We start from the raw sequence: 23066 nt of genomic DNA, 5'->3' as shown, positions 1-23066 counted from the left end.
GACATTAAATATCCCAGTAGAGGTGTCATGAAAGCAGTTGATAAATAAGTTTAGAATATAGAAGAGAGGTATGAATTGATGCTATAATTTTGTAAGACATTAACATATGCTATTTAAAGCCATTAGACTAGATAAAACCACTAATCCTATATAATAAAAGGCTAATATGCAAATTGTTCCAACGGGGCGGAGTTTGACTGACTGGAAGTTAGATGTGCACTGACCACCAGGGGGAAGCATGGAACATGGCAGGCATCAGCGATGTGGCGCTGGCAGCGGGCAGCAGTACAGGTGCTGCTGGCCACAATGGGCCCCACCAAGAGCAGGACCACAGTGGGGGGCACAGCTGGCAAGCATGTAGTGCCAGGCCAAGGCGGGTGCGAGTGGGGGCCTTGTTCACCTGCCGGTCATCCCATAGATTGGCTCTGATCACTGGCCAGGCCTAGGGAACCTACCCGTGCACAAATTTCATGCACCGAGCCTCTAGTCTATCTATCTATCTATCTATCTATCTATCTATCTATCTATCTATCTCCCTAATATGCAAAAAGAAATAGACCGAATGGCAGAACAACCAAACAACTGAACAACTGGTCAATATGATGTGTGCTGACCACCAGGTGATACACACGGAACATGGCAGCCATCAGCAGCAGGTGGCAGAGCACGGAACATGGTGGGCATTGGCCATGGTGGGATGGTAGAGCAGGTGAGTGGGGGTGCCAGACCAAGGCAGGGTGCCAGTCACTGTCATCAGGGGGAGCCTCTGGTAGTTACTGAAAATTCTTTGCTCCCACACACCATAGTCCCACCAGGTGCTTGCACCTGCAGCTGGCGCCTGCACCCACTACCAGTGCCAGAGCTGCTGCTTTCACGCACTACCAGCGCCCAGCACCAGCCCCAATTGCTCAGTGCTGTCAGTGGGTGCAAGTGGCGGCTTACAGCCCTGATAGCCCTTCAGGGCTTCTCTACCTCTTCCTGTCCTGAGGGGCAATCGGGGCCAGCAGCCCACACTTGCACCTGCTGCTGACACTGGCCCCAATTGCTCCACGCTGTCAGCGGGTGTGAGTGGGTCTGGCAACGTTAGCACATAGGAACAGCGGCTACAGGAGCGGGGCTGCTGGCAGACAGGTGGGAGGAGCCAGGCTTGGGCACAGAGGATGGGCCGAGACTTGCTCCTGTGCCCACCTCAGCCTCGCAGCCCACAGTTCCTTTCAAGGTGCACAAATTCGTGCACTGGGCCCCTAGTGGAGTAAATAAAGACAGAGAAGAGAAGAGAACAAAATACTGAGCTCAGGTAATTCCATATTAAGAGGTTGGAGAATATGAGAAAGTAGCAAAGGGTACAGAGAAGGAGGGATCACATAGGAAATTTAGAAAACTTAACAATGTGTAGGATCCTGGTATCCAAGTTAAGATAATTTATTTAGGAAGGAGTGAGTAATCCACCATGTTAGCTATTAGTATTGGGACAAATAAAATTACTAAAATTTAACCATTGGATTTAACAAGGTGGGTCATTACTGACCTTAACAAGAGCAGCTTCAGGGTAAAAGCCAGATGTCAGCGAGTCTAGGGAATAATAGAAGGAGAGTTTATGAAAAAAGTATTAAAATTATATGTTGTGTTTCCCTAACAAGGAGGAAATAAATGTCGTAGAAGCTTGAAGGGTAAGGGAGAGCATTTTTTAAAGTTTACTTATGAATTTATTATTACATTCTTTTAATTTTGTACATTGTCTTAAATTGATTGAACCATGAAAATAAATTAGTGATTAATATTTTAAAAATTAATTTAAAGAGGAGAATTATAACAATGGAAAATCAAATTATAGTTCCTTTTGCTCAAAAGCATGAAAATTATGTTGACAATAAGTGACATAGTAAACAGAGGTACATTTATTACTTTTAATATAAAACACAGGATATAGTATCAATAAAAATCATTCCTCATAAGTATAGACACTGTGCCAGGGAGAGGCACCAGTAGAAGGCAGTGGGCTGTGGAGAGGTCATAATGTTCGGTCCCCTAGGTGTCTGATGCCATGCTGCAGCCTGGCAGGGGCTGAGTTCCTGTTGGATAGATTTTCTACAGCTATAGCGTTCTCCTACCACTTACAGTCTAAAGATGGTAGCAGCTTACCACTGCCTGCTAGCACAGGGGTGCTTCATGATTCCTTGTTGGTGAACTTCAACTAAAAAATGGTGACTGCGTGAAGCTTTTCTTAATTATCCTGTTAGGGTATGCCATCTGTTTTCTGTCTAAAAGAGTAATTGGTACCAGGAGTATTCCTAAGAAGGAAATCTTAAAATTAAGATTCTGGGATTTGGTGGTTTACATATTTTACTAGCACATGTTATCCTTCTTGCAGGGTGGGGTGATATTGAGTAAGTGTTGGCATTTAAATTTTCAAAGACGATCAACAGTAAAGAAACACGAGGAACTGCCAATGGAAGGTAAGGTTTTGTGAGCAAATGTCTGTGGCATTTAGATCAGTGGTGAGAATAGGGATTAGAAAGATTGTGACATGAAGTAACTCCTCTGGACATCCTAGAGAGCCAAAATATAGACAAGGAAACACTAATTGTCTTGGATGCCAATTGCAGCGTTCAGGTGGAAATTGTCAAAGGTCAGTTTTGAAGGATTTTAAAAATTTCCTATAGATATAGGATCAAGTCCAGGACATAATTATAACCACAGTAGAATTGTACAACTAATTGAATGTGCTATTCTACCAGATCTCTATGCTAAGAAGTGAAATGAAAAGGTAGTGAAAGTGTGGAAGGCTGTGTCATGGGATGGAAACATTAGGGAAGAAATAGATAAACCTGGGAAATCTGAATCCCCATATACACCTGAAACTCTCTAATTCATGAAAGCAGCTCCTGTCTACATAAGCTGGCACACTTGCCTCACAGACCTCCATGGAGGTCTCCATGTATAGGAAGAAGATCTAGATGCCAATGGAATTTAAAATGGAGAAGTGCAAGTACCAGTCTGGAAGTAGCTGTCCACTGAAAGAGTTGTAGAATCTTGCCAATCTGTATCAGTGAGTCTGAAGAGCATGAATGAGAGGGGTTCTAAGGTTGTTAGGCCAACTAGCATTGAACTTAATGAAATTATTTAACATACATGATTTGTGTTGATTTAATCACTGGAAATCAACATTCACAGTATGCTAGGATGTTGAACTAAAGGCAAGCATACTATAGTCATGAAATGAGGTGCAGACATTTGCAGGACATACTGAGCAGGAAAGGTATCCAAAAATTCAGAGAATGTTGGAATGAATGTACTACATGGAATCTGCTTAACCAATACTAGCTTTAACTGTAGGGAAGCTTGGGGAATATTTTTCTCTAAGCCTTCTTAGAAACGCTGTGGTGAGTGTCCTTATGGAAGCTGGAGATGATGGTGGGAGATGCTGTTATGGAACTGAGCTTCCAAATGTTAATGGGAGTAGTGGAATCCTCACATCCTGGAGTAATAGAGATGCTTATCCCTTAGCAAAAAAAATAGGGCCAATTATCTAATACACTTCATAGAGAATTTACAATCAGAACACTACCCTAAACAGAGATACTAGCTAATTGATCACAGGATCTCTAGGAATAAAATAGGTGGGGAGCCTATTAAGATGCAGTTTGAAATACATAAGTGAGAATTCTAGATCTAGTGAGCAGAAAAGTAATTCCAATTGTTATAGAAGACATGTGGTCTCTTATTCAAATTCTATATCTAAGCCATTTCACAGAATTCAACATATTTGTTTATGAATCTCTTTAAAGAAATATTTTTCAATGAAACACAAGTTAATCCTCTTCCACATTTTCTCCCACAGCAATGCAGCAATTTACAAAAGTGACTGAGTATAGGAGAAAGAGTAAAGCTCAGGCATTGGGTTTTGGTCACTGGCTGCAGATGGACACTCCTTGGTAACTTGAAACAAACTGGACAGACTTGGGGCCTATAGAGGTCAGAAGACAAACGTATTCTTGGACCAAATTAAACTCATGGTGATGATTTTTCTAGTCACAGGATTAGTGGTGAAATAGGGTATATTTAATACATAATACCCAAATTAGTTCCTCAATGAGTGAAATGTGCACTGTTATGGCAGAAAGGGCCCAGTAGAAGCTACTAGATCATACCACCTCCCTGCAATATTCTAAAAGAAATACTGAATTCCTAGGGACATTTCAGAGATTAGTGTCACCATCAAAAAAGTTGAAAATAGCAGGAGTATGATTCTTAATACATCCCTTTTTACCTGTCCTCTTTGACCAGCTCAAAGGTCAGATGCATGACTAGATTTTAGAAATTTAAGAACTTATGCCATAAAAGAAGTACAGTTTCAGATAATGTATCCAGTCACGGGCTCTACTATGCAGCTTTAGATATGTATTTTTGTTTTCTAACTTTTATCTATAGTAAATATAATGAGAAGCCATTTGCTTTTACTTTGCAAAGAGAGCAATACATGATCATTGTCTTTTTTTTATTTTTTTTAATATTTTTTTATTTTTCGCTTAAAGTATTACAAAGGGTATTACATAAGTGTCCTTTTTTTCCCCCCCACCCTTGACACACCCCTACCCTCCCTTACCCCCCAGTGTCTTATGTCCATTAGTTATGCTTATATGCATGCATACAAGTCCTTCGGTTGATCTCTTACTCCCCTCCCTCCTGCCCCCCAACTCTCTCTGGCCTTCCCACTGCAGTTTGGCAATCAGTTTGAGGCAGCTCTGCCTCTGTATCTATTATTGTTCAAAAGTTTGTAATGGTCTTTATTATCCATGAATGAGTGAGATCATGTGGTATTTTTCCTTCATTGACTGGCTTGTTTCACTTAGCATAATGCTCTCCAGTTCCATCCATGATGTTGCAAATGGTAGGAGTTCCTTCTTTTTAACAGCAGCATAGTATTCCATCGTGTAGATGTACCACAGTTTTCTAATCCATTCATCTACTGATGGGCACTTAGGCTGTTTCCAGATCTTAGCTATGGTGAATTGTGCTGCTACGAACATCTGGTTACATATATCCTTTCTGATAGGTGTTTCTGGTTTCTTGGGATATATTCCTAGTAGTGGGATCACAGGGTCAAATGGGAGTTCCATTTCCAATTTTTTGAGGAACCTCCATACTGCCTTCCATAGTGGCTGCACCAGTCTGCATTCCCACCAGCAGTGCACAAGTGTTCCTTTTTCTCCACATCCTCTCCAGCACTTGTCGTTTGTTGATTTGTTGATGATGGCCATTCTGACAGGTGTGAGATGGTACCTCATTGTTGTTTTGATTTGCATCTCTCGGATGATTAGTGACTTTGAGCATGTTTTCATATGTCTCTTGGCTTTCTGAATGTCCTCTTTTGAAAGGTGTCTATTTAGATCCTTTGCCCATTTTTTGATTGGATTGTTTATCTTCTTTTTGTTAAGTTGTATGAGTTCCCTATAAATTTTGGAGATTAAGCCCTTATCAGATATGACGTTGGAAATATGTTTTCCCAAGAGGCGCGTTTCTTGCTGTTTTGTTGATGGGTTCTTTTGCTGTGCAGAAGCTTTTTATTTTGATGTAGTCCCATTTGTTCAGTTTCTCTTTAGTTTCAACTGCCCTAGGAGCTGTATCAGTGAAGAAATTGTTTTGGCATAAGTCTGAGATTTTGTTGCCTTTGTATTCTTCTAGAATTTTTATGGTTTCCTGTCGTACATTTAAGTCCTTTATCCATTTTGAGTTTATTCTTGTGTATGGTGTAAGTTGGTGGTCTAGTTTCATTTTCTTGCATATATCTGTCCAATTTTCCCAACACCATTTATTGAAGAGACTATCTTGGCTCCATTGTATGTTCATGCCTCCTTTGTCAAAAATTAATTGAGCATATTGGTTCGGGCTAATTTCTGGACTCTCTATTCTATTCCACTGGTCTATATGTCTGTTCTTGTGCCAGTACCAGGCAGTTTTGAGAACAGTGGCTTTGTAATACAGTTTGATATCTGGCATTGAGATCCCACCTACTTTGTTCTTTCTCAGGATCGCTGCAGCTATTCGGGGTCTTTTTTTATTCCAGATGAATTTTTGGAGAGTTCGTTCTAGATCTTTGAAGAAGGCCATTGGTATTTTAATGGGAAGTGCGTTGAATTTATAGATTGCTTTGGGTAGTATGGACATTTTAATGATGTTGATTCTACCAATCCAAGAACATGGTATGTTCTTCCATCTGTTTATGTCTTCCTCTATCTCTTTTTTCAGCGTCCTGTAGTTTTCTGAGTAGAGGTCTTTAACCTCTTTAGTTAAGTTTATTCCTAGGTATCTTAATTTTTTTGGTGTGATGGTAAATGGGATTGTTTTTCTAATCTCTCTTTCTGAAAGTTCACTATTGGTGTATAGAAATGCCTCAGATTTCTTGGGGTTAATTTTGTATCCTGCTACATTGCCAAATTCATGTATTAAGTCTAGTAGCTTTTTGATGGAGTCTCTAGGGTTTTGTATGTATAATATCATGTCATCTGCAAATAAGGACAGTTTTACTTCCTCTTTTCCAATTTGGATGCCTTTTATTTCTTCTTCTTGCCTAATTGCAATGGCTAATACTTCCAGTACTATGTTGAACAGGAGTGGTGAGAGTGGGCATCCCTGTCTTGTTCCTGTTCTTAGGGGAAATGGTGTTAGTTTTTGACCATTGAGTATGATGTTGGCTGTGGGCTTGTCATATATGGCTTTTATTATGTTGAGGTATGATCCTTCTATTCCCACCTTTCTGAGAGTTTTTATCAAAAATGGGTGTTGGATTTTGTCGAATGCTTTTTCTGCATCAATTGATATGACCATGTGGTTTTTTTCTTTCAATTTGTTTATGTGATGTATCACATTTATTGATTTACGGATGTTGTACCATCCTTGCATCTCTGGGATAAATCCTACTTGGTCATGGTGTATGATCCTTCTGATGTACTGCTGGATCCGATTTGCTAAGATTTTGTTGAGGATTTTGGCATCTATGTTCATGAGGGATATTGGCCTGTAATTCTCTTTCATTGTGATGTCTTTGCCTGGTTTTGGTATTAGGGTGATGCTGGCTTCATAGAATGAGCTTGGAAGTGTTCCTTCCTCTTGAATTTTTTGTAGTAGTCTGAGGAGGGTAGGTTTTAGTTCTTCCTTGAATGTTTGGTAGAACTCCCCTGTGAAGCCGTCTGGCCCTGGACTTTTGTTTGCTGGAAGCTTTCTGATGACTGCTTCAATTTCTTCCATAGTTATTGGCCTATTGAGGTTTTTAGATTCTTCCTGATTGAGTTTTGGAATGTTGTATTTTTCTAGGAATTTGTCCATTTCCTCCAGGTTGTCTAGTTTGTTGGAGTAGAGTTGTCCGTAGTATTGTTTAACAATCATTTGTATTTCTGTGGGGTCTGTTGTTATTTCGCCTCTATCATTTCTGATTTGGTTTATTTGGGACCTTTCTCTTTGCTTCTTGGTGAGCCTGGCGAGTGGTTTGTCAATCTTGTTTATCCTTTCAAAGAACCAGCTCTTGGTTTCATTGATTTTCTGTATTGTTTTTTTGGTCTCTATGTCATTAATTTCTGCTCTAATCTTTATTATCTCCTTCCTTCTGCTCACTCTGGGGTTTTCTTGTTGCTCTCTTTCTAATTCTTTGAGTTGTAGAGTTAGATGATTAACTACCATTTTTTCTTGTTTTTTGAGATAGGCCTGTAGAGCTATAAACTTCCCTCTCAGGACTGCTTTCATTGTGTCCCAGAGGTTTTGGATTGTTGTGTTTTCATTGTCATTAGTGTCCAGGATGTTTTTAATTTCTTCTTTGATGTCATCGGTAACCCAATCAATATTGCTGGAGGATGGGAGATAAACTCCAAAAACCAACAGCCAACTCAGTTACAAATTGTATCTTAACAAATCTTGGAAAAAATAAAATAAAGAAAGCATCAATTGATACTCTCAAAAAAGCAGGCCTCTAAAAGTGAGAGATAAGTACCTGGGCCATTTACAGACCTCAAAGACAGTGACACATGCTTGGTGATACTCTGGATGTTGAGGAGAAAAATCCACATCACATCTAGGCTTGCAGCTCCAACTCTTTTGTTATATAATTCAGAAGGCAGTTTTAAATAAAATGTTGTACCACCTCAATGCGCTAGTACAAGCATTTCTGGACTTCACACCCAGAAAACTCAATAGTATAGAAAATATCTGTGGCAGATGGAAATCTGAGTGGAGCTCTTGGCAAACTCCAATGGGGAATGCTATTATGGCAGCAACTACTTTCCATTAGAAAGGTACATTTTAGATTTCTCCTAGGCTCTGATAGTGTCTAAACACTTGTCCATGGGACACTACATAACTATATGATTTGAAATTCCCATTACAAAATAGGTGCTATTTAATTAAAAGTAAGCAAAAAGTGAATGTGCACTACAGCATTCATGATGATTCAAGCATGTCTGAAAAGTTGAGTTGCATGAGCAACTGGCTCAGACTCTCATGATGTTATCTTCTATCAAATGCTACAAACTTTCTGAGGGGTGACAGTAAAAGACAATGGTGAAGAAAAAATATTTCCCCTGATAAGCAACAAAATATCTGGTTGTTCAAGCCAAACTAAAGGGGGCAAGTCCAAGGTATGCTAAGTTATGTGCAATAGCTAGTGGGTTAGCTACAAAGAACAAGGCTGGAAGAAAAATAAGGTCTGACTGATCGATATGTGAATGAACCTTTCGGAATGGGTAATGTGAAGATATTCCCATGGAAATGCCCTCATTGAATGTCTACTGCAAAGCATATTCTAAATCATCTGATAGACACTATGGCCCTTCCTTTGGGTGCCAGTCATCTTTCTACCCATATCCCCAACCCCATGCTTGTTTCCTATGTCCATAGACAAAGTGACACAGGTAGAGGTTGTGTAGTAGTTCAACAATATGCAACAATATAAACTTATCCTTACAATGGCTGATCTGACTACCGCCAATGCTTATTGCCCAATATGCCAACAGCAAAGGCCTACACTGAGCCTGTGATACAGCTTCCTTCCCCTGCAGACAAGCCAGGCACCCTGTGGACATCATATGGAGACTTTCTATTTTGTAGGAGACAGTAATTTGTACTCCTAAAAATAGATGTATAGGGTGAGGCAAAGTAGGTTTACAGTTGTGAATATGCAAGACACAGTTTATTCTTGTGTTTGTTTAAAATATATTTTTATTGATTTCAGAAAGGAAGGGAGAGGGAAAGATAGAAACATCAATAATAAGAGAACATGATTGATTGGCTGCCTCCTGCACACCCCCTTCTGGGAATCTGGCCCTCAAGTGCTCTGACAGGAAATCAAACCTGTGACCTCCTGGTTCATAGTCGATGCTCAACCACTGAGCCACAACGGCAGGGCTATTCTTGTATTATTATTATTATTATTATTAATTATTGTATTATTTTCCATAGGAACAACTGTAAAACTACTTTTGCCCCACCCTGTATTTTCACATATGATATACACTTTACCTTAACAGATTTTATCAATGCTATTTTAAGTGGTCTTAGAGATTGATTTTGCTACTCCATGGTATTTACCCATCATTGCTTCTATGAATAAAAAACAAACAAACACGTATCAACAACAAAATAAAACTCTTTTTGTAATAAAGTAACTACAGCAACAGCTCATGCCCACAAAATTTACAGGTTCTACTACCACATATTCTACTCTCAGTAGCATTTGGCTATATAAAACTTTGCATGACCTGCTGAAGGGTCTGTTAAGATACCAGTTGAGAGATAATGCCCTGCCAAGCTAGAGAGCTTTCCTTTAGGAGCTAGCATATGTACGAACCAGGATCCAAGAGATAGTGCCTCTTTCCTCATAGTCAGAATTCACTAGCCTAGAAACCAATGGGTGGAGATAAAATGGGATTTACCTTGCTAGGATACCTACTAACTGGATTAAGGGTACAATATACTGAAATGCCTATGTTGTCTCCCTTAAATGTCTATGTTGAAAATGAAATCCCCAATATGACTGTATTTGGAGATAGGGGTTTTGGGAGGTATTAAAGCCAAATAAAGTCATAATGGTGGGGTCCTGATAAGATAATATTTGTGGCTTTATAAAGAAGAGGGCAGGACCTCTCTCTTTCTTTCTCTCTCTCCTTTCTCCATGTGCATGTACCTGGAAAAATCCATGTGAGCATCCAGCTAGAAGCAGCCATCTCCACGCCAGGATGAGGTCCCTCAGTAGAACCTGACTACTCTCTCACCCTGCTCTCAGACTTCCAGCCTTCAGAACTGTGAGGAAATAAATTTCTGTTGTTTAAGACATCTAGTCTACAGTATTTTGTTGTGGTAGCCTGAGCAAATAAGATAAGGATATTTTGCTTTTATTCCATAAACTTATGCTATGTGCACTTAAAGATGTGAGTGCTCAGGACAACGCGCAATCCTTGTTTGTCTACAATGAAACTAAAACTGCCCTGTTGCCATTTTGGATGCCACAGGCTACAGAACAACAGGCAGAAAAAAGGTTTAATAAGCTCTTATGTTAATTGAAAATGGGGTTGCTTCTATACAGCTTAAGTCAAGAGAGCACAGAACCAAAAAGATTTACTAGGACACTTCTTATTATAAAATCGAATAATCAGGTCAATAGGAAAAAGAACCAAAAATAAAGGCAGGACCACAAAAAACACTTGCATTCTGCAGGAATCAAAGTTGGTTCATTCCACCAGGTAAAGCACCCTTCCAATTGAGGTGTTGTTGGTGGAGAGTGAGGAATATAGAATTTGAGGAGGACAGACACAGGTATGATACCAACTTAGATTTGCTTAATGGCCAACTACAAAGGCAGGGACTGGAACAAATACGTTATTTAATTATTTCTTTTCTCTCTACATTTTCTTCCCTTGCTATCCTAAAAAATAATAGACATATTAGCTAATGCTTTAGGTTTCAGGTGTTAGTGTGACTCAGTTGATAGCATGACATTCCAACCTGATAAGAGAGCTGAGAGCATTTTGTTCCTTCCTCAAGTGTAGGACTGCAGGAAGGAAGATAGGGGCTTAGGGACAAAGCTGGGCTATTTCAATTATCTTGCATTTTCACCTCCAGACTCATTACAACTCCCTCCTCACTTACTGTTGACTCTGGAAGGCCTACCCATGTGGACTGGCTCCCATAAGCTTTGGCTACTGCTGGGATTGACCAATAGGAAACCATGGCAGAATATCAGAGGAAAGGAAGAGAGTGAGACCAGGAGCTTCAGGTCTTGAGCTCTACCACCTCATATTTTCATTTTTGTAAGTGACAAGCATCCTGCATAGTGTGCAGTGCAATCTCTGTGTATTCATGTAAATTCTTTATTATTTAAAGTATTACACAGGTCTCCTTCCCCCCTCCCCATTGACCTCTCACCAGCCACCCCCACACCCTCCCCGCCCAGCACATGCCCTCACCCCCACTACTGTCTGAGTCCTTTGGTTATGCTCATATGCATGCATACACGTCTTTTGGTTGATCTCTTACCCCCTCACCCTCCGCTTTCCCTCATAGGTTGGACAGTCTGTTCTTTTCTATGACTCTGGTTCTATTTTTGTTCATCAGTTTATGTTGTTCATTATATTCCACAAATCAGTGAAATCATGTGATATTTATCTTTCTCTGACTGATTTATTTTGCTTAGCATAATGCTCTCCAGTTCCATCCATGCTGTTGAAATGGTAAGAATTCCTTCTTTTTTACAGCAGCATAGTATTCCATTGTGTAGATGTACTACCATTTTCTAATCCACTCATCTGCTGATGGGCATTTAGGCTGTTTCCAAATTTTAACTATTGTAAATTGTGCTGCTATTAACATAGGGGTTCATATATCCTTTCTGATTGGTGTTTCTGTTTTCTTGGGATATAGTCCTAGAAATAGGATTACTGGGTCAAATGGGAGCTACATTTTTAATTTTTTGAGGAAATGCCATACTGTTTTCTACAGTGGCTGCACCAGTCTTCATTCCCACCAGAAGTGCACGAGGGTTCCTTTTTCTCTTCATCCTCTTCAGCACTTGTTGTTTGTTGATTTGTTGATGATAGCCATTCTGACAGGTGTGAGGTGGTACCTCATTGTTGTTTTGATTTGCATCTCTCAGATAATTACTGACTTTGAGCATGCTTTCATATGTCTCTTGGTATTCTGTATGTCCTCTTCCAAAAAGTGTCTAATTAGGCCCTTTGCCCATATTTTGATTGGATTATTTATCTTCCTTTTGTTAAGTTATATGAGTTCCCTATAAATTTTAGAGATTAAACCCTTATTGGAGATAACATTGGCAAATATGTTCTCCCATGCAGTGGGCTCTCTTGTTGTTCTGTTGATGGTTTCTTTTGCTGTGCAGAAGCTTTTTATTTTGATGTAGTCCCATTTGTTTATTTTCTCCTTAGTTTCCATTGCCCTAGGAGCTGTATCAGTAAAGATATTGCTATGACAAATGTCTGCCATCTCTCTCTTTTAAAATACTTATCATTCAAATAGGTTCAGTTGTAGCGTTTTCTAGGAAACTTTCTTTGATTCTACTGCTTACTCTTCCTTTGTACTTTTATTTTTATATATATTATGACCATTGTCCAAAATATATTACATTGTTAAAGTGTAAATAAGCTAGCAGAAGAAAAAGAGTGAAGTATGACATTGGAAATGTTGAAAAGCAGGGGCAATTGAGATTCCTAATCTCAGAGTTTCCAAGGGTATTGGAATGGGCAGTCTCAGGGTATTGGGATGGTGTTGGTAGGTATAAGGAAGGCTGTACAATAAATGATATTAAAAACAAACCTTACATGTTCTGTTTTGTCTATAGATAAGTTCTAATTTCTAGTGCAAAGGCCTTGGTGCAGAACAGGATTTAATATATTCATCAGTAGAAGATAAGCAGAACTGAGTGAATGAGACTATGTCTATAAGACACTGTATCCTAGTAATGTCAATATGGATTCAACACACTTTTCTTAGCTGTGCCTGCTCCCAGGTATGTCTGAGCCTAGAGCAAAACTATTTTTTCAAGGCCTGCTCCCAGCTTTAAGTGCCCTTGCTAAATGCTGAAGGCAGTTTAAAATTGAGCAATTAAGAACTCAAGAGAAAATCCTCATAGATATTTTAGAACACTTACTGGCTGAGCTGTCCCTGTTTCTGTTAAACTCCAGATCTGATATTCCCATGAGAAGCTCTGAGTTTAACTTGAATAGTCCGCTACCTATTTTTTTTGGAAAGAAGGTATAATGAGTTATCATGACATAAGTCTGTCATAAGTCAAATTCTATTCTATAAATTTGTCTTTTGAAAATTTAAGGGGAAGATATTTGTAGTGAAGCTTTATTTTTTTCCCCTCAAAATAATGGTTTGGCTATGATAATCAAATTTAAGAAAAACTCAAAATAGTAGGAAAAAATAGTAGAAAAAAATCTAGAATAGAACATGTATATTCTAAACAAATGGATGCTTTAAAGCTTAGCATATAGGAGACACTTAATATGTATTTGTTGAGTGTATAAATCCTGAATTAAATTTAACAAAATTGAAAACTAGTAGAACTATTGCTATTAATAGAAACCAAAAGCTTTCGTCTTCCCCTACTTCCTCCAGGTGTCCATAACAGCACCTGGTGATACCAATGGGCAACAGGTCAATGTGCTGTACAAGCCACAGTCTGTAATCAGCTATGAAATTATAGGTCATTTGTATACACTTAGTGTAGTTTTAGGCACTTCCTCTCCAGGTACTGTATTCAGGCCTGATGCCTCTTTCAGTTCACGTGCTGAATTGGCTTTGTTCTTGGATTGGCAGCTTCTCAAGAACTTTTCCTACACTCTGCTTCAAAGTAAACTATTATGAGAATTACGGTGAAAATGTTTCCTGAAAAAATTATTAATTTCCCACTTATTGCAAAGGATAATGCATTATTCATTGTCTTTCATTTTGGCAATCATCTACAATTGGGCAAGGAAAATTGTACCTGCAATCACTTCAGCATGCACATATAACATTTCTTTAAAAACAAACAATAAACAAAATTCCCACAGATCAAGCATATTCTTACACTAGAAAAATAAGTGAACTACACTTAACACCATACATGGACATACTCTAACCTTACAGGTATTGGTGACTTACATTAAGAGAAAGATGTGCAATATATGGATGATTGAGATACCAGTTTATCTACTTCCTTTCGGGTTTGGATGTTTACTGTTATTTAATCCTCCAGATTTTTCTTTTCTTTATTTTTCTTCCTGAAATTTCTGTTGCTACTTTACATTAAAAAAATTAAGAACTAGCACAGCAGATTATTTTTGAAAGGTATTAAGAGCGGACACTTTGATTTTTTATGTTAGACAAAGTTTGATATATGTAATTAATAGATGGGTGAGCAAAAGAAAAGATGCATTTTATTTTAGTAATTTCTACACATTTTTACTGAATTCTTTTAAATCATTATGCCAGGTATAATGTGTTTTATTTCTATGCAAGTAAAGTAGTTGTTACTCCTTTCTAACTTTTTCTCTATCAAAACCAGAATTTTTAAATTGTTGGGCTATAACATGACTAATAATGTGATAGAATAAAGACTAACAAGTGAAGAATTTAAATATGTCCTACATTTATCTCATTAACATTTTCCTCTCTGTAGTCTACTTCATTCCCACACTAAGGGTGCACATTTCAAAATAGTTTTGAAAAGCTTTTTGCCATTTCAATTTCAAAAGTGTTTGTAAATTGCCTTGTGAATAATTACCAAGATTTCTTTATTTACTCTGTACTTGAGAGCAAAAGGAATACAGAAGAAATAAAAGAAATAAAGGAAACAATGTATTTGCTACTCTATATGGAATAATATTTGTTTTGTTGTTATTAATCCTCATCTGAGGATATTTTTTCCATTGCTTTTTAGAAAGAGTGGAAGTGGAGGGGTGAAGAGAGAGAGAGAGAGAGAGAGAGAGAGAGAGAGAGGAACATCAATGTGAGAGACACATCAACTGGTTGATACTGGCTGCCTCCTGCATGAATCCCAACTGACTGCAGATCAAACCCACAACCAAGGTATGTGCTCTTGACTGGGTATCAAACCTGTCACCCACTGTGTGGGAGCCGACCCTCTAACCAATAAACAACACTAGGTAGGACTAATGTTTAATTTTTGAACAAGGAAATGGCACTTTTCAAAACATTTGTAAATCAGGAATGGTGTGGATAACTCCTTAAATGTTTTGATCAAAATATTATAATTATTGTCTAGAATTTTTATGTACTATTAAAAGAGCACTGCCAATTAGACTTGACATAGTACTTTCTTATAGTTTATAAATTTTGTTTTATTATTTTCAAAGAACTCTTTTTAGACTACGTAGACAGATTTTTTTAATGTGTAAAAATTGTGTATGCAGATAGAGGAAAATAGGCAAAATTAATTGGTTATGGTAGTACTAAAATTTCTTCATATTTAGAAGCTGACATTCTCAAATTACTTTTGGCTGAAAATCACCATTTTTTTTACATTCTATCATTTTGGTGCATTTTAAAAACATTGCTCCATATATTGCTAGAATTTTCTGTTGATATCCATTCTCTAAGTTTTGAGGCAGGTATTTCAGTAATGACAGCTATATCATGTCAGTTACCTGCTTTACAATGCTTGTAAGATACATTCTAATTTTAGAGTTGTTAAAAAATGAAACAAAATATAACTCAGAATCAACTAGATTATAAAGTAACACAATTGATGTGTTATGACGTATAAAATAATCAATGGTAGCAAGGTCAACTTCATTATTTCAACTATCCTGCAATTGTAATATATTCTGGAAAGTTTAGGGAGAAATAAAAAGCAATTCAAGGTAGAAGATGCCTATTGTATGAATGAAGGTAATTAATATCTAATGGTGGAGGTTTAGGAAAATAAAGTGAAATATTCTAATGTTAGCAACCATGGGTTGGACATCTAAAAATACTTTCCCATAGACTATTTCATGATTCTCTGCCATCTAATTTGTAATTTTATAGATGCCAGTCTAAAATGCTCTACTTCTCTTAATTAAAATAAATTGATCATGTCACAGCTAATTCACTCCAGTTGCTTAATTAAATCACAACTCAGACTGTACAACCTATGAAGGAAGGTGGGGAGTGAGGGGGTAAGAGATCAACCAAAGGACTTGTATGCATGCATATGAGCACAACCAATGGACACAGACAGTAAGGGGGTGAGGGCTTGTGCTGCGGGGGTGGGGGGGTGGCCAGGGAGAGGTCAATGGGGGAAAAAGGAGACTAATGTAATACTTTAAACAATAAAGAATTTAAATAAATAATAAGTAACAATGTTTAAAAAACAGTAAGTTGTATAAAAGATTGTCATTGAAAATCTTTATATTAATCTGAATCATGTTAAGAATATTATTCTGAATTTTATTTTTTTAAATCCTAAAACTTGGCTGCAAATAATCCAAAGCAGATTCAGTTGGGCTTGGCTTTGTCTTACATCGAGAATAGCATATACTATTATAAAGATAAAACCTGACATGCACATTCATCTTAATAAGTGGTGTGTAAAGATCTGAAAGAACATCTCTCCACAAAAAAGTGCCTGCGATCATCATACTTAATGTTTAATACTTCTACCTAAATTACAAGCAAGTATTCACTTTGTCAAAAATTTTAAATCAAATTTAATTTCATTAGAAGACATCCATCATATTGTGACACTGTATTATGTCTTCATTTGCGTTCTTTCCAAAATGTTTATTTAAAAACACATTGTGTATCACTCTGAATTAAATTAGGACAGTTATGGCATCATTTTTCATTTTTCAGAGAAATGCAAATATAAAACATTTCTCTGTGTTATAGTCTAGATTACATAAAATGTGATCATGTTTCAGAGTTTGTTCAGGAAGTAGAACTCAAATTCAGAAAACCAAAGAAGCAACAAGAAATTGGATGAAGACAAGAGACAGATAGACATCATTTACACTGATGTGAACAAAAATAGAAGGGAATGGGTAAACTCTGATTGATGTTCTAGAGACACCAAACAAATTCAAGTTTGAAACTGGTTTTTAAAATGCAAGGTGTCTTTCAATACTATGTGGAAACTAAAGATATCTCTGCTGAGCATTTTTGATCAGTTATGGTGCTTCTTGAACTTGGCTATTCTGTTCAAATTCTTAACTTTCTTTAAAGAAAGAAGCCTAAAGACTCTCAGATAAAATGAAAATAATGAAAGCATTTACATGTAGGAATGTAAAAAACTATTTTATTGGAATGTATACATTTTAAGAGTAAATTTTATAACAAAGGGACAAATATTCCATACTCAAAATCTAATATTTAGTTGTCTTTATATTTCTTGTAAATAAAAACTATGCTATCAGGAAGAAAACACGGTCTGAAATATTATAAGAACACTTATCTGATAGCAGATTCAACTCACAATCTTGGAATTAAAAGTTGTAAATGGTTTTTTTTTAATAAAGTTGTAAAAAAAATAAAGTTGTAAATGATTCTGAATTATTTCTAGTAGACAATATAGTAAACATAAAATTTCTAAAGAGGCAAATCTTATACCTATTTAGAGACATTTTTAAAAAAGAATATTTATTCCTTCCTCAAGTCTTTCAAATTTAGAATCTCATTAGCCATCCATACAGTGGTTTATTCTATAGCTTAAGCTATTTTTCAAAAGCTTCAGCCAAAACAAAACAAACAAGTAAACAAAAAAGGCTTTATCTTATTCAGTATAAAAGAGAAAAAGTGAAATTCTCATTTTATAGAGCAATTACTATAGACTCAATATTTTTGCTAATAGTATGTCATTTAATCTTTACTAAGGTATACAGGTCATACACACACACAAATATGCACAGATGTATGTGTGGGACAATTAATTTGCAGATAAAATTAGCTTGCTTATATATATATATATATATATATATATATATATATATGCCTATATATATATTTATATCCCTATTTTATATATATATATATATATATATATATATATGCAAATTGTCCCCTCGGGAGTTCAACCGGGAGACCAGGAGTTCAATCGCTTGCTATGATGTGTGCTGACCACCAGGGGGTGGTGCAGAAGGAAGGAATGGAGGCCCCAGCCAGCAGTCAGCAGCCAGAGAAGGGAGGCCCTGGCTGGCAGCCAGCAGCCACTAGGGACCATACCCATGCACGAAGGCCCTGATCGACCCTGATCACAAGCCAGGCCTAAGGATCCTACCCATGCAGTTATTCTAGATTATCCATTCAGACTGAATGCAATCACAGAGCCTTTAAAAGTGAAAAAAAGCAGAAGGTTCAGAGAAAAGGAAAATGGAGGAATAATTCAAAGTATCAGGAGAATTCAACCATTGTCAGTGGCTCTGATAAAGATAGGGAACAATGAACCAAAGATTGCAGATGGCCTCTAAAAGCCAATAAAGGCCCTCAGTTGACAACCAGCAAGATCTCAGTCCTAGTACAGCAATGGACCATATTCTGCCAACAACTTGAAGAGGCAGGAGATGGATCCTCCCATAGAGCCTCCAGAAAGGAGGCCCTGCCCACACTTTGAATTAATAATAACATGTAACAAATATAAATATGTAATGTATAATATATAAACTAGTCTCGTGCTTTAATACTTTATACATATTTTATAAATAATTCTACTTAATACTTTTCCATAAAAATTTATTTTAGTAATTAGAATTGAATTAAGTAAATGTTAAGGAATCCTTAATATATTATACCATGGTGTGAAACCAATATTTGAAATGTTTCATAGCTAAGTGGTGATGATGGTTGGGGACATTTATAGATATAGATCACTACTAAGCATTGAATGAAGTAAAATCACTACAGGGAAGAAACATGGAAATACTACACACACACACACACACACACACACACACAGTCCTCGGGTTATGTCTGACTCGATGTACATCATTTTGTGATTACGTCGCCATCTCCCATTTATTTATAAAAAAAAAATTCCGGTTGACCTCTTACCTCTGGAATTTTTTTTTTTAATAAATAAATGGGAAATCCGGTTGATCTCTTGCCTCCGGAATTTTTTTTTTTTTTTATAAATAAATGGGAGATGGCGACGTAATCATGAAAAGACACTGGGAGAGGGGTGAGGGTATGTGCCAGGGGGTAGGGGAGGCTGGGGAAAGGTCAATTGGGGGAAAAAAAAGGAGACATATGTACTACTATTTGTAATACTTTAAACAATAAAAAAAGAAAGAAAAACAGGAAAAAATTCCATTATTTCGACATATGTACATATGTGCTTTATGTTTTTTTATTATTTATTTACCACAAGTAAAGGTCAGGAATTGTTATCTTTCTTTTAAAGTTTTTTTTTACTGTTTCACTCCATTGCTGCTGTGTATGTGCTCCATGTGAGTGACATAGGTGCTTATGTAGGTGGGTTCCTACTTACGGCGAAAATCACATTATTTCGCACAATAGGAACGGATCTCCTACTATATATACATATTTAAAACATCAATATTTAAAAAAATATTAGGCTAAACACATTTTAAAACATATAAATGAAATGGTGTTGGGAAAATTAGACAGATACATGCAAAAAAATGAAACTAGATCACTAACTCACATCATACACAAAAATAAACTCAAAATGAATAAATGACTTAATTGTAAGATGGGAAAATATAAAAATCTTAGAAGAATCCATAGGCAGCAAAATATCAGACATATCTCATAACAATATGTTTACCAGCATATCTTCCTTTAGGATAAAGGAAATTAAGGAGAAAATAAACAAATGGGACTACATCAAAATAAAAAGCTTCTGCACAGCAAAAGAAACCATCAACAAAACAACAAGAAAACCCACTGCAGGGAGAACATATTTGCCAATGTTATCTCCAATAAGGGTTTAATCTCCAAAATTTATAGGGAACTCATACAACTTAACAAAAGGAAAATAAACAATCCAATCAAAAAATGGTCAAAGAACCTAAATAGACACTTCTTGAAAGTGAACATACAGAAGTCCAAGAGACATATGAAAACATGCTCAAAGTCACTAATCACCCAAGAGATGCAAATCAAAACAACAATGAGGTACCACCTCACACCTGTCAGAATGGCTATCATCGACAAATCAACAAACGACAAGTGCTGGCGAGGATGTGGAGGAAAAGGAACCCTCATGCACTGCTGGTGGGAATGCAGACTGGTGCAGCCATTGTGGAAGACAGTCTGGCATTTCCTCAAAAAATTAAAAATGGACCTTCCATTTGACCCAGTAATCCTATTTCTAGGAATATATTCCAAGAAAACAGAAACACCAATCAGAAAGGATATATGAACCCCTATGTTCATTGCAGCACAATTTATAATAGCTAAGATTTGGAAACAGCCTAACTGCCCATCAGCAGATGAGTGGATTAGAAAATGGTGGTACATCTACACAATGAAATACTACGCTGCTATAAAAAAGAAAGATGGAACTGGAGAGAATTATGCTAAGTGAAATAAGCCAGTCAGAGAATAATAAGTATCACATGATCTCAGTCATTTGTGGAATATAATGAACAATGTAAACTGTTGAACAAAAGTAGATCCAGAGACAGAGAAGCATCAAAAAGACCTTCAAACCTCAGAGGGAAGGCAAGGGAGGGTGGCAGGGGGGGATAAGAGATCAACCAAAGGACTTGCATGCATGCATATAAACATAACCAATGGATACAGACAGTAGGGGGGTGAGGGCATGTGCTTGGGGTGGGATCGACTGAGGAGAGGTCTATGGGGGGAAAAAAGGAGACATATGTAATACTCTCAACAACAAAGAATTTAAATTAAAAAAAATAAAACATATAAATGCATGAAATTTCGAGTATTTATTACTTTTCTGAAAACTAAAGTAGAACTCCTAAAAATAAAGAGCATAGCTCTAGTAAAATAGCCATAAATATATGAGTTAAACATGATTAAAAGACAAATAGAATAAATGGAATTTATCACACAAGCAAAAATATGTATGTAGCAATTAGGTTTTTATAATCATATTTTTAATTTTTAACAGCTTTATGGCTGTATAATTGACACATAATAAACTGTACACACATAAGTATACAATTTGACAAGTTTTGACATTGAGACATACTACTACTTGTGAATTGTTGAAACAAGATTCAGTCTTCTATGTAATCCTTCCATCCCCCTGCTCCTCCTCCCCATTCCACTGCCATTAGCCACATATCTGCTTCCTGCCACCATGGATTTGTCTGTGATTTTATATAAATTAAATCATAAAGTATGTAGCCCTTTTGAAGGGGCTTCTTTCACTCATTGTTATTTTAAGACTCATCCATGACCTCATGTATCTCATTTCTCACTTATTTTTATTGCTGAGTAGTATTCCATCACATAGAAATAACATAAATACGTTACAGGAATACCTTCTGTTGATGGAAATTTGGGTTGTTTCCACTTTTTGACTATGATAAATGAGGCAATTAACATTCATTTTTGTATAGACATATACTTTCATTTCCTAGAAGTAAAATGGCTGAATCATCTGAAAGTTGTAAACTTATGTATGTGTTTTAGAAATTGCCAAACTGTTTTCCAAAGCAATTAAACAATTTTTACATTTGCACTAGGTTTCTGAGAGATACTGTTACTCCAATTCCTCACAAATATTTGCAATGGCCAGTCTCTAATTTTAGTTAAATTTGCCATCTGTTTATCTTTGGTGAAGGGTATATTCAAATATTTTGCCCTTTTATATCAATTTGTTTTCTTGTTGAGAATTGAGAGTTTTTATATATCCTGAAGATAAATCCTTTATCAGATACATGATTTTAAAATGTTTTTGCCCAATCTATGGTTTGTCTTTTCATCCTCATTAATAGTGATTCTCAATATAGTGCTGTTTCCAATTTTGATGAACTCTCATTTATCATCTTCTTTTTCTTTTTTGGGTATATTTTTTATATGATATCTAAAATTTGTTCCTCTTTCTTCTAGAAATTTTATGGTTTTAGGTTTTCACTTAGGCCTAGGGACCATTTGGGGTTAAGTTTTCTATATAATACATGGTAGGAATCAAAGTTTTGTTTGTTTGTTTTTTGTTGTTTTTTACCTATGGACTTCCATAATTCTGATAGCAGTATATTTTGAAAACCTATCCTTTCTCCATTGTATCAAAAATCAGTGTTTCATAGATGTGTGGGTCTGTTTCTAAATGCTCTATTATGTTCTTTGATCTGTTTGTCTAAGTTAAGTTAATTCAGGCCCATTATTTTAGCTTTATAATCAGTCTTAAAATCAGGTCATGCTAGTTTTCTCATTTTGTTTCTCTTTTCAAAGTTGTTTGGACTTTGCTAGCACATTTGAATTATCATATGAACTTTACCATCAACCTGTCAAGTTTGCCAAAAACAAGCAGCATCCCCAAAACTGCTGTACTTTTCAATAGTATCACATTTAATTAATTTGGGGAGAGTTGACATCTTAATAATATTGAGCCTTTTGACTCAAAAAATATCCTCCCATTTATTTAGGCCTTCAATATTTTCCCTCTCAACAGTATTTCAAAAGTTAGTGTTTAGATCTTGTACATATTTGGTTAGATTTTTGTTCAAGTATTTTACATTTTTTTGATGCTAATGGTATGTTTAAAAATTATCTTTGATTATTTCTAAAATATAGACATACAATTGATTTTATATTGATACTAGTGGCCCAGTGCATGAAAGTCATGCACAGGGGGCGGGGGGGGGTGTCCCTCGGCCTGGCCAGCACCCTCTCCTATCTGGGACCCCTCGAGGGATGTCCAACTGCCAGTTTAGGCCTGATCTCCCCTACTTCCCTATGGGATCGGGCCTAAACCGGCAGTCGGACATCCCTCTCATAATCCTGGACTGCTGGCTCCTAACCGCTCATCTGCCTGCCTGCCTGATCACCCCTAACCACTCTGCCTGCTCACCCCCAACTTGCCCCCCTGCCAGCCTGATCACCCCCAACTGCTCCCCCCCCCGCTGACCTGATCTCCCCCAACT

This window comes from Myotis lucifugus, unplaced genomic scaffold (assembly GCF_000147115.1).
Source record: "Myotis lucifugus unplaced genomic scaffold, Myoluc2.0 scaffold_25, whole genome shotgun sequence".
Taxonomy (NCBI): Eukaryota; Metazoa; Chordata; class Mammalia; order Chiroptera; family Vespertilionidae; genus Myotis; species Myotis lucifugus.
Note: the sequence above shows the minus strand (reverse complement) of the source record.